Below are 17500 nucleotides of genomic sequence, written 5' to 3'. Positions count from 1 at the left end.
GGCTAGTCGTATAGCCTGATACAATTAATAATAATTTTATTCATTGTTTATTTTAATTTTGTCCATGGAAGACTATGAAATATGATTAATCTCCATTTTACTTTTAAATTGTGAAACAGTTTTACTTTTTATAAATGTTAAATGGTCTAATTTTCTTGAAACTGTAAGTCTTACTTTTTTGAAAACTGTAACATAGTCTTCCTGGTCTTGAAACGGCAAAAGTGTTACTCTTTGTAAATCTGTGAAGTACTTTTTATTATTCTTGAAGCTCTGAAATAGTCTTACTTCTCTTGAAACTGGGAAAGTCTTACTTTTTTAAATTGAAATAATCTCACTTTTCTTAAAACTCTGAAATAGTCTTACTTTCCTTGAAACTGAAATAGTCTTACTTTTCTTGAAACTGAAATAGTCTTACTTTCCTTGAAATAATAGTCTTACTTTTCTTGAAACTGAAAGTCTTACTTTTCTTGAAACTGAAATAGTTTTACTTTCCGTGAAACTGTAATAGTCTTACTTTTTTTGAAACTTTGAAATAGTCTTACTTTCCTTGAAATAAGTCTTACTTTTCTTGAAACTGAAATAGTCTTACTTTTCTTGAAACTTTAAAATAGTCTTACTTTTCTTGAAATTGATATAGTCTTACTTTTCTTGAAACTGAAATAGTCTCACTTTTCTTGAAACGGAAATAGCCTTATTTTTCTTGAAACTCTAGAAGCCTTGGTTTTCTTAAAACTGTAATATAGTCTTTTCTTAAAATTGTGAGATAGTCTTACTTTTCTTAAAACTTGAAAGTCTTACTTTTTGAAACTTTGAAAAACTTGACTCTCTTAATACTGGGAAAGTCTTATTTTTCTTAAAACTGTGGAAAAGTCTTATTCATCGGTGGTATTACATTGAAAGACTTAATTTCTTATCACTGGAAAGTCTTACTTTTTTTTTTAAACTGTGGAAAAGTCTTCTTCATCGGTGTTATTATTATTATTATTATTATTATTATTATTATTATTTGCTAAGCAACAACCTTATTAGGAAAAGCAGGATGCCATAAGCCCAAGGGCTCCAACGGGGAAATAGCCCAGTGAGGAAAAGAAATAAGGAAACATAGAAGTGTGTCTGATTGTACCCTCAAGCAAGAGAACTCTACCTCAAGACGGTGGAAGACTAGGACACTACCCAAGACTAGAGAACAATGGTTTGATTTTGGAGTGTCCTTCTCTTAGAAGAACTGCTTGCCATAGCTAAAGTCTCTCTTCGACCCTTACCAAGTGGAGAGTAGCCACTGAACAATTACATTGCAGTAGTTAACCCCTGAGTGAAGAAGAATTTGTAGGTTATTTTAGAGTTTGCAAGTGTATATGAAAAGAGTAGACTGTGTAAAATATAGGCCAGACTATTCAGTGTATGTGTAGGCAAAGGAAAATGACTACTATCTGGCTAGTCAAAGGACCCAATAACCCTCTAGCACTAGTATCTCAAAGGGTTTCTGGTACTACTAAACCATAATTGTGAATTTTAATCTTTACTGTGAAACCGTGGATAAGTTTTATCTAGCAAGAGACCATTCCGATGTAGGCCTACTGTACTATCCCCCCTCTCGCCATGTTTGTGCTGAGGTGTGCTCCTCTTTATGCATAGGCCTACATGTAGGTCTACGTCACTTGACGATTTATCAGTATTTGCTTTATTATAATTGTTTTGTTTTCTCTTTCTTCGCTTCTGGTCAGTTGATGCTGGATTTACAAGTTATCTTTATAGGTTAGCTCGGAGTAAGAGTTTGCAGTTGGATAATAATAATAATAATAATAATAATAATAATAATAATAATAATAATAATAATAATAATAATAATTCAAGCCTGGAATTTACTGGCTAACTTAAAGGTTTAAAGGCCGCGCATGAATGGCAGAGGCAAGGGCCAGTGACATTGCTCTATCAAGCAGGACAATGCCCTAGAGACTGACCATATACACATATGATCAGCGCCCAAGCCCATCTCCACCCAAGCTAGGACCAAGGAGGACCAGGCAATGGCTGACCTACAGGCTTCCCCAAACACCCCATCCTTAGTTCACAAGGATGGTGAGGTTGTAGCGACTAAAGAAACTAACGAGTTTGAGCGGGACTGGAACTCTCAGTCTTGGCGTTCACCAGTCAAGGACGTTAACACACCGGCCACTACAATCAGCAGTTGAGCTTTCCATATAGTTAAAAAAAAAAAAAAAAACATTTCGGTTAATACTAATATATTACATACTTTACGGGCTTGTTTTCCTGATCCCGTAACCAACAGGAAAGCCCTGTGCCACTGCAGGACCTACAAGTACTACACTACATTGGATTCTTCTCTGGTTACGGCTAATATTTCATTTGCATAAACATACACCAAATAGTCTAGCCTATTCTTTACACATTCTCCTCTTTCCTCATACACCTGAGACCACTAAGATAACTCAAGAGGTTAACTACTGCACTATAATTGTTCTGTAGCTACTTTCCTCTTGGTAATAGTGGAGGAGACTCTTTAGCTGTGGTAAGCAGCTCTTCTAAAAGGACACTCCAAAATCAAACTATTGTTCTCTAGTCTTGGGTAGTGACATAGCCTCTGTACCATGGCCTTCCACTGTCTTGGATTAGAGTTCTCTTCTTGAAGGTACACTCAGGTGCACTATTCTATCTGTTTCCTTATTTCTTTTCCTCACTGGGCTATTTTCCTTGTTGGAGCCCTTGAGCTTATAGCATTATGCTTTTATTATTATTATTATTATTATTATTATTATTATTATTATTATTATTATTATTATTATTATTATTATTATTGTTGTTGTTGTTGTTGTGAAAAAGCATGATGCTATAATCCTATGGGATCCAACAGGGAAAAATATCCCAGCGAGGAAAGGAAATAAAGAAATATATAAACAAAAAGATGTAATTTAAATAAGATATTCTAAGAACAGTGACAATTAGAGTTGTAGCTTAGCTTAGCTAATAATAATAATAATAATAATAATAATAATAATAATAATAATAATAATAACAGATACAAAAATATGGCATAGTACACTTCCCTGGGGTATCCATCTGCTTAATATTTCATATGATTGAAAATGTTACCAATTCGTACAATGTAGTTTCTGTCTTTCCCATCAATTGACACATGATAATTGATCTTCAATCAACAACCGAAGAATACTGATCTCTGCTCAATCAAATTGAACTTTCCATATTGATAAACTTTACGAGCAAACCACATATTTTTCTTGACACTATAATACAGTAGCCTACCACTAAAGTCCTGATGAATAAAGAAAGGATGAACGTGACCAAGGTACTTGTATGGTATATACAGTAGGAGAATAGTAATTAGACCTAGGAAGAGTGTTTGATAAATATTCTATAAAGCAAAGTAGTCCTGTGCATTTGGAATCGGTCTAAAGATTTCATTCGCTATATTCACGGTGAATAATTATCATCATTATCATCATCATCTACTGACGTCTATTGACGACAAGGGCCTCGGTTAGATTTCGTCAATACTTCATCATTTATCATTTCTTACTTCACGCTTCATAGTTATAGGACTCGTGAAATCTCTCAAGTAATTGGTTTCACCTTGACAGTCTCCTGTGTATCTCCCGTGGCATTTCTTTCCCCGGCCATTGTCATCGGTGTGTCAAGGTCATGTTTCGTCTTTGCGCTGTTTTCATTGCAGTGGAGGATCTGTTTCATTACTAATGTACTTTTCTGAAACCACGGATAAGCATATTCCCTTCATCTCCAATATAAGCTTCCGTTGAGATATCACCGCTAGTCCTTTGACTGGCCAGACAGTACTACATTGGATCCGTCTCTCTGGCTACGGCTCATTTTGTCTTTGCCTACACATACACCGAATAGAGTTCTCTTGCTTGAGGGTACACTCGGGCACAATATTCTATCTTATTTCTTTTCCTCTTATTTTCTTAGTTTTTTTTTATAGTTTATATAGGCGATATTTATTCTAATCTCGTTGTTCTTCTTAAAATATTTTCTTTTTCTTTGTTTACTTACCTCACTGAGCTATTTTCCCTGTTGGAGCCCCTGGGCTTATGACATCCAATTAGGGTTGTAGCTTAGCAAATGGTCTTTCACTGTCTTGGGTTAGAGTTCTCTTGCTTGAGGGTACACTCAGGTAAACTTTTCTAGCTGTTTCCTTATTTCCTTTCCTCACTGGGCTATTCTCCTGGTTAGAGCCCTTGGGCTTATAGCATCCTACTTTTCCAGATAAGGTTATTGCTTAATAATAATAATAATAATAATAATGAACCTTGTAGAAAAGCATAAGGTATGTCCTTCATTTCCAATATAAGAACCACTTTTACTACCTTGTCGAAATGATTCCCATACATTTCAAAATCAAAGTTTTAATTTCATTTTTAAAATCTTGCTTACACGAATATAGGATAGCATAGCTAATTTGGATACAGTTGAAATAGTCCGAAACAGAATTCTCCTCGGAAACAAGTAAAGCGAAAATCAGGAATCAAAGTATTATTATTATTATTATTATTATTATTATTATTATTATTAGCTCTACAATCCTTGTTGGAAAAAGCGGAGGTTATAAGCCCAAGGGCTCCAACAGGGAAAATAGCTCAATGAGGAAAAAAATAAGGAAATGAATAAACTACAAGAAAAGTAATGGATAACTAGAATAAAACATTCTAAGAGCAGTAACAACGTTAAAAATAATCTCATATATATATATATATATATATATATATATATATATATATATATATATATATATATAAATATATATATATATATATATATATATATATATATATATATATATATATATATATATATATATATATATATGTAAACAATGAAAAAATATAAAAAACAAGAGGATGAGATTTAAGAAAGAATAGTGTGCTCGAATTTACCCTCAAGCAAGAAAACTCTACGACTAATTAAGAAAATAGGGTAAATTCATCTGGCCTAAAACGACAAACATTAAAGACAAAATCTAACTGATATACAAAAATTATGTAAATATAGTCTATTAATCATCTGAATATGAAAATTGCTGTAGGCCTAGGCCTAGGCTTACAGTGCAAGAAATTATGCATTATTCAAATTCAATACCTTTTTTTTCTTTATAAATTTAGCAAATGCTGAATTCACGGTAATTGACAGTAATGTATCCTATCAGATAAATATCAGTATATCTTATTGCTTTAAAGGACTCTCTATAATGCTGCCAAGTCGTGTTAATGTATCGTTGCAACTTGCTCCGAAATTGACGGGTGCAATGGTGCATGCCAGTTCTTCTTCTTATAATACATTTCACGATACCAGTGACATAATGGTCAAAATATTAGATAGAAATGAAGTCTTCCGGGAATAAATAACGGAATTTTGTGGCCCACAGTGTTCTCTGTTATGTTGCATCGTGGTGTGGGAACTTCAACGTACCAACCCCATCAATTTTGATCTATTATTGAACCCGTTAATAACATTTCCAAGTACTTAGAATATGAAAAAATAGTTATTTGATAAAGACCCCTCTCAGCCTTAATTAGACCTAACCTGTATAGAGAAAGATAAATGTTGATAAATAAAAGAGATGAAATTCGTAGGCAACTGTAGTTGCTCAACTTGATGAGAGAGAGAGAGAGAGAGAGAGAGAGAGAGAGAGAGAGAGAGAGAGAGAGAGAGAGAGAGAGAGTTTCATCCACATCGGGTTCACTGCTGTGTTCTGTCTGCAGTTGTATACAAGGCCACGGTCTGCTAGGCCAACCGTACGATTTGCGTTCACGGTAACCCCTTTAGGCCACTGACAATTCGCCATTCGCGCCTACCATTTCTTCTTTAGATAAAAGTGGAAAGCAGAATATCTGCGGGACATCTTGCGAACAGTGACACCGAAAAGAAACGAATATATTTTTTTTTACCGTAACCTGGAAAGGGGGAAGGTAGGTAAGTTGCTCAACTCAATCTGGCAGACCGGGAGAATTATTTCTGTTCTACGTCCCTTGTGGTAGGATGTGTGATTAACCACATTTTCATTACTTCCTTTTCTTAATTAGGGTGTCCTAGTGTAACCTTGCTTCTCTATTCTAAGTTATGCGTTTGTTTCAAGGTTACTTATGGTTTCGGTAATAAGTGTTCAAGTTTTTACTAGACGTCGGAACTGGGGCAAAGGTGTTGTCTAAACCCGCTCTGGTGTTCTGCAAGGTGATGGTACCCAGGATATACTGTATACTGTGTGTGTAAAAGAGATTTATATTGTGTAATTCGAAGAAAGAGTGATGATATTGTGTTGATACTAATGAACGCACACGAGTGCGAGTGCTTATATATATATATATATATATATATATATATATATATATATATATATATATATATATATATATATATATATATATATATATATATATATATATATATTGAGTATAAGATTAAGTAATACTCAATAAACTCTTATCTTTTATCACTATATATATATATATATATATATATATATATATATATATATATATATATATATATATATATATATATAGTGATAAAAGATACGAGTTAATTGAGTATTATTTAATCATACTCAATACACACACACACACACACACACGCACACACACACACACACACACATATATATATATATATATATATATATATATATATATATATATATATATATATATATATATATATATATATTGAGTATATGATTAAATAACAGTTGATCAACACTCTCTCTCTCTCTCTCTCTCTCTCTCTCTCTCTCTCTCTCTCTCTCTCTCTCTCTCTCTCTCTCTCTCTCTCTATATATATATATATATATATATATATATATATATATATATATGCAGAAAGACGAAGTAAGATACAATTACAACGAATTATTCCACTTTGGAAGTTGCATAACAGATGATATTTAATTCACTCGAAAGAAACATTCTTTATTTGATGTCGATTAACCCTTAGAAGATCTTGTATAAATGTGACATGCATTTTTAATCCAGATTATTCGAGTTGCCAACGCTAATTATTAATGAAAGCAGTGTTGCCGTAATCTGTTCTTTGTTTTGTTTTTATTCGAGATGGAGTAACATCAAGATAAGTTTGTTATGATGTAATATAAAATTACACATTGTTTAGACTGATTACTTCTTAACCTACTGCCATTTTCTTACATTTTTTTTCGTTTTTGGGCTAAAAAAATGCATTTAATACAATAATAACTGCTTGATATGGTAGCGACTCATTGCCTTTACCCAGTCCCCTCTTCACCTAATCTAGGACCTGGGTAAAACCGCCAATGGCTCATGCTACATTAGAAGACTACCACAACTCTTTAGAAATGGTTGACAAAACGCAGATAGACCTAAGCCCATCCATTAGTAAGTTTCATGTCAATGTGATCTGACAGGTTATGTGGAGATTTTAAACATTCACTGCCAATTATAATGATTCTTTGTCATCTTGAACCTTAAACCACATATCTGGTTCATAGTCCTTTTTATTTCGAGAGTTGTCAGGCCTGACTCCTTTATATTTTACTTTTCCTTCGCTGATATATATATATATATATATATATATATATATATATATATATATATATATGTATATATATATATATTAATGAATATATATATATATATATATATATATATATATATATATATATATATATATATATATATATATACATATATACCGTATATATATATATATATATATATATATATATATATATATATATATATATATATATATATATATATATATATATGATAAATTTTGCAAATTTTTACGTGTTTTTCATATTCAAATAAGCCATATATATTTTTGATACATTAATGTCTGGATTCGATTCCCGGCCGGAGCCAAGCTCTTGTCTTTGTGTGATTTCGCCTGGGGCTCTGATCCCGAGGTTGTTAAGAGAATCCAGACATTAATGTATCAAAAATATATATGGCTTATTTGAATATATATATATATATATATATATATATATATATATATATATATATATATATATATATATATATATATATATATATATATATATATAAGCCCTTGGGCTTTTAGCATTTTGCTTTTCCTACTAGGGTTGAAGCTTAGCTAGTAATAATAATAATAATAGTAGTAGTAATAACAATAATATATATATATATATATATATATATATATATATATATATATATATATATATATATGTATATATATATATATATATATATATATATAGAGAGAGAGAGAGAGAGAGAGAGAGAGAGAGAGAGAGAGAGAGAGAGAGAGAGAGAGAGGAGTTAAGCAGTTTGCCATAGACCGAATTTAGTCTTAGTGTCACCATTAGGGAAGTTAGATGATGGTTATGGGCAAGGAATGATGAGAATAATTACGGATAATATGATAAAAACGAAAACAAATGGGAAAAATATAACTGGAAAAGTCTAAGAATAAAATTAAGGACAATTGCGGATCTGATGCAGTAAAACGTTAATATTATGGAATTAAATTCACTGCACATTATAATCTCTCTCTCTCTCTCTCTCTCTCTCTCTCTCTCTCTCTCTCTCTCTCTCTCTCTCTCTCCATTAAATAATGATTAGACAGGTGAACCCACTGTGTAGACCCATTTTTTCTGGTCTGCTAACCAGCTCGTGTGAGTCTATCGAGTTACACCAGAATGAAACAAAAGTGTTGCCTGCGAGAGATGTGTCGAGTACTTCCTGTGTCTTTTTTTTTTTTTATTCTTTTCTCCTTGATAGAATAATGGGGCCTTTATGGCTGGATAGAGGAGTAGATAGATTGTTAAAGTGGGTGAGGAAGCATCTGCACTAGAATATCAACGGTTTATTTGGTTGTGTTCAATTCACTGAATTTGGTTGTGTTTAATTCACCGGATTTGGTTGTGTTAAATTCACTGGATTTGGTTGTGTTCTATTCGCTAGTTTAGTGGCTTCGTTGTTTTGAACATTTAAAACACTGGCTTTTTATATTTGATTTTGTAATTGGGATATGTGAAATATTTACTTTTTCAAACAGAGGGATTTAGATAGACGAAATTAATTGGATTTAATAATGAAAGTGCATAAAATTGAAATACAGCTGCAGGAAATTTAACGTAAAATACAACATTTACCTACTGAATTACACGTCCTATCGTTCATACTAGATTTAGACCCGTTTGCTACACACACGCATACATGCACACACTATACACACACACACACACACACACACACACACACACATATATATATATATATATATATATATATATATATATATATATATATATATATATATATATATATATATATATTTGCGCGTAAAAATCACAGGAAAACGTGATGCTCAGATGCAGAAGAACCACAGGGAAAATGAAAATACAGAATATACACTTGAGTGCTGACTAGTTTCGTGATACTTCCTCAGAGGACTGATTTATTGAGAGAGGTTTCTTACAATTTATAGGGAAAGCAAAAGTACGAACATACATATAGAGATTTAGAGAACAATGACACTCCCTTACCTGCTACCTGGGCTTGACTCAGGTGTGAGTAGGAGGAGTCCGCAAGCTCGTTAGACACCCGCTAAAAAGGGTCATTTCTAGTGGCGGGTATATTCTTGTTTTCTTCTTATTTTACTTTCATTACAGTTATTTATATGTCAATGTGGTAGCCTTATCTATATAAATACATAAGCAAAACATACACAAACATACAAATATATATACATATATATATACATATACATATATATATATATATATATATATATATATATATATATATATATATATATACATATATACACATATACATATACATATACATACACATACACATATACATATATATATATATATATACATACATACAGATACAAATACATATACATATACATAAATACTTAAACATACACATACATATACATACACATACATATATACATATATACATATATACACATACATACTTATGCATATATACATTTATATGTATACAACATTAATATCATAAACATATAATCATGTATATATCAATACTTATATCTAGCATAACACTATATAGTGCCAATATACTTATGCATACTATATAAAATAATTGTTTCCTTTAATGAATGGTAGCTTAGGTCTAAATATTAATTTCACACCGACGTTAATTATTCACAATACATTCAATTCTACATTAAGTGGTTAATGTTTTTTTATATAGCTTACAAATCTCTTTACATATAAAGGCGTCGAGTTTATACATTCCATGACCAATATTCAAGTTGTTTTCAAAGGTTTCTTTTATGAAACTGGACTCTATGATGTTTCTTTCTACTAAGTTATTTGAATGAACCAATTTCTTTGCACCTGACCAATTAATAGGGTGATTTTTATCTCTAACGTGGGCAAAGAGTGCATTATTATCTTGAGCATACCTGACACTTTTCTTATGTTGTTCAATTCTCTTTTCTAGGGCTTTACCAGTTTGACCAATATAGTATTTTTCACAAGCATTGCATGGAATACGATATACACATCCCTTGGTAATGTCAGGAGAATTCTTTATTAAGGCTGTTTTTATTGTATTTTTACTCTTAAATGCTACATTTACATTGAAGATTTTTAACAGTTGGAGAATTTCTTTAAATGAATCACAATAAGGTAGTACAAGTAAATTTTGTGTGTTATAGTTTTTTCTGTTATCATTACCGAAAAAAGTCTTTTTTGCTGTTCTTAGGGCATCATCTAACACAATTTCAGGATACTTTAGTTTTTTACCTATTGCTCTAATACCATTTATTTCGTCATCAATATATTCAGGGCTGCAGACTCGGAATGCTCTTAAAAACATAGAAGTAAATACAGATTTCTTAACTTTGTTGCCTTGGTTTGAGTAATAATGGACATATGCCGAGGTATTCGTTGGCTTTCTGTATACACTGAACTTGAGACTATTATTACATCTATGTATGCGACAGTCCAAAAAAGGTAGGGTACAATTATTCTCCAGCTCCATAGTGAAATTTATTGATGGTACCAAACTATTCAATCTAAGAAGAAAGTTATCTAAATTTTCATTTCCTGGCCACACACATATTATGTCGTCAATATATCGAAACCATTTTACATTATTAGGTATGATGTTATTTACGATTCTGCTTTCAAAAAATTCCATATATAGATTGCTCAATACTGGGGATAAAGGGTTTCCCATAGCCATACCAAAAGTTTGTGCATAAAATCTCCCATTGAATTCAAATTTACAATCTTTTATACATAATTTAATTAATTCTATTAAAGTGTGTATGGAGAATGGTAGATTCAATTGTCTATTATCCAATGTTTCAGATAAAAATTCCAACATGTCATCAATAGGTACTTTTGTGAATAAGGGAGTGTCATTGTTCTCTAAATCTCTATATGTATGTTCGTACTTTTGCTTTCCCTATAAATTGTAAGAAACCTCTCTCAATAAATCAGTCCTCTGAGGAAGTATCACGAAACTAGTCAGGACTCAAGTGTATATTCTGTATTTTCATTTTCCCTGTGGTTCTTCTGCATATATATATTTATATCTATCTATCTATCTATCTATCTATCTATCTATATATATATATATATATATATATATATATATATATATATATATATATATATATATATATATATAAGAAAATAGTCTATAACTTACAGTAGAGATGTGAACCCGAGAAATAAATAATAATAGTTAGAAAAACAGGAACAACATGGAACGATTATATTAAATAATAGGAAAACAGATCCTTCATCTATAAATAGATTATTTCCTATTCTTCATTTCCTCTTCGTATGACCGCTACATTTCTTTAATTTTTCTTCTATCTTCCTCTCCTTGTATGTCCTTTTTTATTATTTAATATGAAACATTTATTTCTGCCTGTACATATTTGAGTCTTTTTGTTATCATAAAACATTTCTTCTACTTGATTTTTTTTTCTTGTAGGCCTACACATATATCTAAACTACTTTATTATTCTTTTATCTCTTTAATTTACTTTAATCTTGTCCTTGACCTCTTCCATTCCTGTTCTCCATCTTTCATCTTTGATTTCTTCCAAAATTTTCTTTAACATATTCATTTCCTTTTCTATATCTTTCACAATCCTTATTCTTCTTCCTGCTATCATCTTAGTCCCCACCTCTATCCTTACATTAAGGGGTCGGTTGCCTGATATGCCTTCTAACAAAGGTATCCTCTTCCACCAAACCTCTGCTATCATAGTCTTCATTTCTGACATTCTTATCACTCCCCGGATAGTAAATTTAGGTACTGTTACGTATGGTGTTGGCTCTAAAATTTTTCTGTATACAGTACTCCATTTGCATTTTGTTGTATGCTAGACTTTTGATTTCATTCTTTGAGGTATTTATTACTGCTGTTCCATATAGTATTCCTGGATAGGCCAAATATTTCCAGTACGTTTTCCTAAGCATTATTCATAGCGGCTTTTTGTTATGACAGTGTAAGTTAAATTTGAGAGATTTTCTGTTTTTTTTTTTTTTCCATTATTTTCTTCTTTTTTCCCTACATATTTCTATTCCTTGATATTTCATGTTTTCTGTTACTATTATACTCTCTATCTCTTCCGGTTTTTCTTTCATATTATATGTTTGTATATGACTTTTTTATTTCTAAACCACATTCCTTACATACATCTATTAATATTCTTATGTTTCTTTTCGCCCCTTCTCTCTCTCTCTCTCTCTCTCTCTCCTCTCTCTCTCTCTCTCTCTCTCTCCTCTCTCTCTCTCTCTCTCTCTCTCTCTCTCACTCTCTCTCTATATATATATATGTATATATATGTATATATATATATATATATATATATATATATATATATATATATATATATATATATATATATATATTCTTTTTTTTTTTGCTATTAACAGACATCGTCTGCAAAAACGGTGCCAAAATATTTATTATTCATTTCTAAAATATTTTCCTTTTATTTCTAATTCGATAATTAATCGGTATGCAATTAATTTGAATAATGTAGTTGACTCTGTGTATCATTACTTTATCCCTTTGTCCGGCTTATTACGTCAAACTCACTTTTTTAGTTCATATCCTATGCTGATTTTCTTTCTGTCTCCTTCGTATACTTTTTTATAACATTTATTACATTTGGATGTATTCTATATTCTTTCATGAATTCTTTTTTTTTTTTTTAAATACAGTCGTATACATTTTAAAGTCTATTGAAATTACAGTTTGACTTTCTTTTGTAAATTGCTCGAACACAATATTGTAAGAATGAATAAGTTATCATCTACTCTCCCCTTTGTAAACCCGGCTTTGTGCTTCTTTCATTTCCACATTTTTCTTTAGCTTTTCCATTTCATTTGTCATAACAGCTATACATTTTTATATATACATAGCGACTACTCGTTTATACTTGTCTTCTTCACCCATACTTGACTCTTTCACCCAAGCTTGTGTTCTTTGTCTATGCTTGTCTGCTTCACCCATATTTGTCTCCTTAACCCCCAGTTGTCTTCTTTACCCAAACTTGACATTTTTCACCCACATTTGTCTTCACCCGTACATGTCTCATTCACCCATATTTGTATCATTTGCTCATACTTGTTCCTTTCACAAATAATTGACTCTTTCACCCATATTGCCTCCTTCTCCCATGCTTTTCTCCTTCACCCATGCTTGTCTATGTTGCCAATGTTTATCCCCACCCATACTGGACACTTTCACCCATACTTATCTCCTTCACTATATTTGGCTCCTTCACCCATACTAGTCTCTTTCACCAATGCTTGTCTACTTTGCCTTTGATCTTCTTCTTCACCCATATTTGGCTCCTTCACCCATACTAGTCTCTATAACCAATGTTTGTCTACTTTACCCTTCTTTGTCTCCTTCATCCATATTTGACACTTTCACTCATACTTGACTCTTTCCCCATTCTTGTGACTTTCACCCATACTTGACACCTTCACCCGAACTTGTCTTTTTCATCCATACTTGTCAACTTCACCCATATATGTTTCCTTCACCCATACTTGTTACCCTTCACCCATACTGTCTCCTTCACCCATACTAGAGTCTTTCCCATACTTCTCTTTTTTTTTTAGATATTTGACACCTTCACCCAAACTGGTCTCCTTCACACATGCTTGTCTCCTTCACCCATACATGATTCTTTCCCATACTTCTCTCTTTCAAATACATTTGAAACATTCACCCAAACTTGTCTCCTTCACCCATACTTGTCTCCTTCACTCATACTTGACTCTTTCTCATACTTCTCTTTTTCATAGATATTTGACACCTTCACCCAAACTTGTCTCCTTCACCCCATACTTGTCTCATTCAGTCATACTTGACTCTTTCCCATACTTCTCTTTTTCATAGATACTTCACACCTTCACCCAGTCTTGTCTCCTTCACCCATACTTGTCTCCTTCACCCATACTTCTCTTTTTCATAGATATTTGACACCTTCACCCAGACTTGTCTCCTTCACCCATACTTGTCTCCTTCACCCAGACTTGTCTCCTTCACCCATACTTGTCTCCTTCACCCATACTTGACTCTTTCCCATACTTCTCTTTTTCATAGATATTTCAAACCTTCACCCAGACTTGTCTCCTTCACCCATACTTGTCTCCTTCACCCATACTTCTCTTTTTCATAGATATTTGACACCTTCACCCAGACTTGTCTCCTTCACCCATACTTGTCTCCTTCACCCAGACTTGTCTCCTTCACCCATACTTGTCTCCTTCACCCATACTTGACTCTTTCCCATACTTCTCTTTTTCATAGATATTTCACAACTTCACCCAGACTTGTCTCCTTCACCCATACTTGTCTCCTTCACCCATACTTGACTCTTTCCCATACTTCTCTTTTTCATAGATATTTGACACCTTCACCCAGACTTGTCTCCTTCACCCATACTTGTCTCATTCAGTCATACTTGACTCTTTCCCATACTTCTCTTGTTCATAGATATTTGACACCTTCACCCAGACTTGTCTCCTTCACCCATACTTGACTCTTTCCCATACTTCTCTTGTTCATAGATATTTGAAACCTTCACCCAGACTTGTCTCCTTCACCCATACTTGTCTCATTCAGTCATACTTGACTCTTTCCCATACTTCTCTTGTTCATAGATATTTGACACCTTCACCCAGACTTGTCTCCTTCACCCATACTTGTCTCATTCAGTCATACTTGACTCTTTCCCATACTTCTCTTTTTCATAGATATTTCACAACTTCACCCAGACTTGTCTCCTTCACCCATACTTGTCTCCTTCACCCATACTTGACTCTTTCCCATACTTCTCTTTTTCATAGATATTTGACACCTTCACCCAAACTTGTCTCCTTCACCCATATTTGACTGTTTCCCATACTTCTCTTTTTCATAGATATTTGACACCTTCACCCAGATTTGTCTCCTTCACCCATACTTGTCTCCTTTACCCACACTTGACTCTTTCCCATACTTTTCTTTTTCATAGATATTTGACACCTTCACCCAGATTTGTCTCCTTCACCCATACTTGTCTCCTTTACCCATACTTGACTCTTTCCCATACTTCTCTTTTTTCATAGATATTTGACACCTTCACCCAAATTATTTCCTTCACCAATACTTGTCTCCTTCACCCATACTTGACTCTTTCCCATACTTCTCTTTTTCATAGATATTTGACACCTTCACCCAAACTTGTCTCCTTCACCCATATTTGACTGTTTCCCATACTTCTCTTTTTCATAGATATTTGACACCTTCACCCAGATTTGTCTCCTTCACCCATACTTGTCTCCTTCACCTATACTTGACTCTTTCCCATACTTCTCTTTTGCATAGATATTTGACACCTTCACCCAAACTTGTCTCCTTCACCCATACTTGAGTCTTTCCCATACTTCTCTTTTTTTAGATATTGACACCTTCACCCAAACTTGTCTCCTTCACACATGCTTGTCTCCTTCACCCATACATGATTCTTTCCCATACTTCTCTCTTTCAAGTACATTTGAAACATTCACCCAAACTTATCTCCTTCACCCATACTTGTCTCCTTCACTCATACTTGACTCTTTCCCATACTTCTCTTTTTCATAGTTATTTGACACCTTCACCCAAACTTGTCTCCTTCACCCATACTTGTCTCATTCAGTCATACTTGACTCTTTCCCATACTTCTCTTTTTCATAGATACTTCACACCTTCACCCAGTCTTGTCTCCTTCACCCATACTTGTCTCCTTCACCCATACTTGTCTCCTTCACCCATACTTCTTTTTTTCATAGATATTTGACACCTTCACCCAGACTTGTCTCCTTTACCCATACTTCTTTTTTTCATAGATATTTGACACCTTCACCCATACTTGTCTCCTTCACCCATACTTCTTTTTTTCATAGATATTTGACACCTTCACCCATACTTGTCTCCTTCACCCATACTTCTTTTTTTCATAGATATTTGACACCTTCACCCAGACTTGTCTCCTTCACCCATACTTAACTCTTTCCCTTACTTCTCTTTTTTCATAGATATTTCACACCCTTCACCAATACATGTCTCCTTCACCCATACTTGTCTCCTTCACTCATACTTGACTCTTTCCCATACTTCTCTTGTTCATAGATATTTGACACCACCCAGACTTGTCTCCTTCACCCATACTTGTCTCATTCAGTCATACTTGACTCTTTCCCATACTTCTCTTTTTCATAGATATTTCACAACTTCACCCAGACTTGTCTCCTTCACCCATACTTGTCTCCTTCACCCATACTTGACTCTTTCCCATACTTCTCTTTTTCATAGATATTTGACACCTTCACCCAAACTTGCCTCCTTCACCCATATTTGACTGTTTCCCATACTTCTCTTTTTCATAGATATTTGACACTTTCACCCAGATTTGTCTCCTTCACCCATACTTGTCTCCTTTACCCATACTTGACTCTTTCCCATACTTCTCTTTTTCATAGATATTTGACACCTTCACCCAGATTGGTCTCCTTCACCCATACTTGTCTCCTTTACCCATACTTTACTCTTTCCCATACTTCTCTTTTTCATAGATATTTGACACCTTCACCCAAATTCTTTCCTTCACCAATACTTGTCTCTTTCACCCATACTTGACTCTTTCCCATACTTCTCTTTTTCATAGATATTTGACACCTTCACCCAAACTTGTCTCCTTCACCCATATTTGACTGTTTCCCATATTTCTCTTTTTCATAGATATTTGACACCTTCACCCAGATTTGTCTCCTTCACCCATACTTGTCTCCTTCACCTATACTTGACTCTTTCCCATACTTCTCTTTTGCATAGATATTTGACACCTTCACCCAAACTTGTCTCCTTCACCCATACTTGAGTCTTTCCCATACTTCTCTTTTTTTAGATATTTGACACCTTCACCCAAACTTGTCTCCTTCACACATGCTTGTCTCCTT

The 17500-nt window shown here is 33.3% G+C and overlaps 1 protein-coding gene across 2 annotated transcripts in view; it reads left to right on the top strand.

Annotated features, from left to right (window-relative positions):
- The first annotated feature begins 5728 nt into the window (after positions 1 to 5728).
- LOC137622052 (probable metabolite transport protein CsbC) overlaps positions 5729 to 17500 on the top strand; it is a 31975-nt gene continuing 20203 nt past the window's right edge. Inside the window, exon 1 of one of the 2 annotated variants that reach the window (XM_068352531.1) lies at positions 5729 to 5960. The gene's annotated coding sequence lies outside the window, so the exon portion shown is untranslated. Of the gene's footprint in view, positions 5965 to 17500 lie in introns of both variants that reach the window. The other variant, XM_068352530.1, reaches the window with a different exon arrangement.

The sequence above is a fragment of the Palaemon carinicauda genome, chromosome 28 (assembly GCF_036898095.1).
Source record: "Palaemon carinicauda isolate YSFRI2023 chromosome 28, ASM3689809v2, whole genome shotgun sequence".
NCBI lineage: Eukaryota > Metazoa > Arthropoda > Malacostraca > Decapoda > Palaemonidae > Palaemon > Palaemon carinicauda.
Note: the sequence above shows the minus strand (reverse complement) of the source record. Positions and strands in the feature narration are given on the sequence as shown.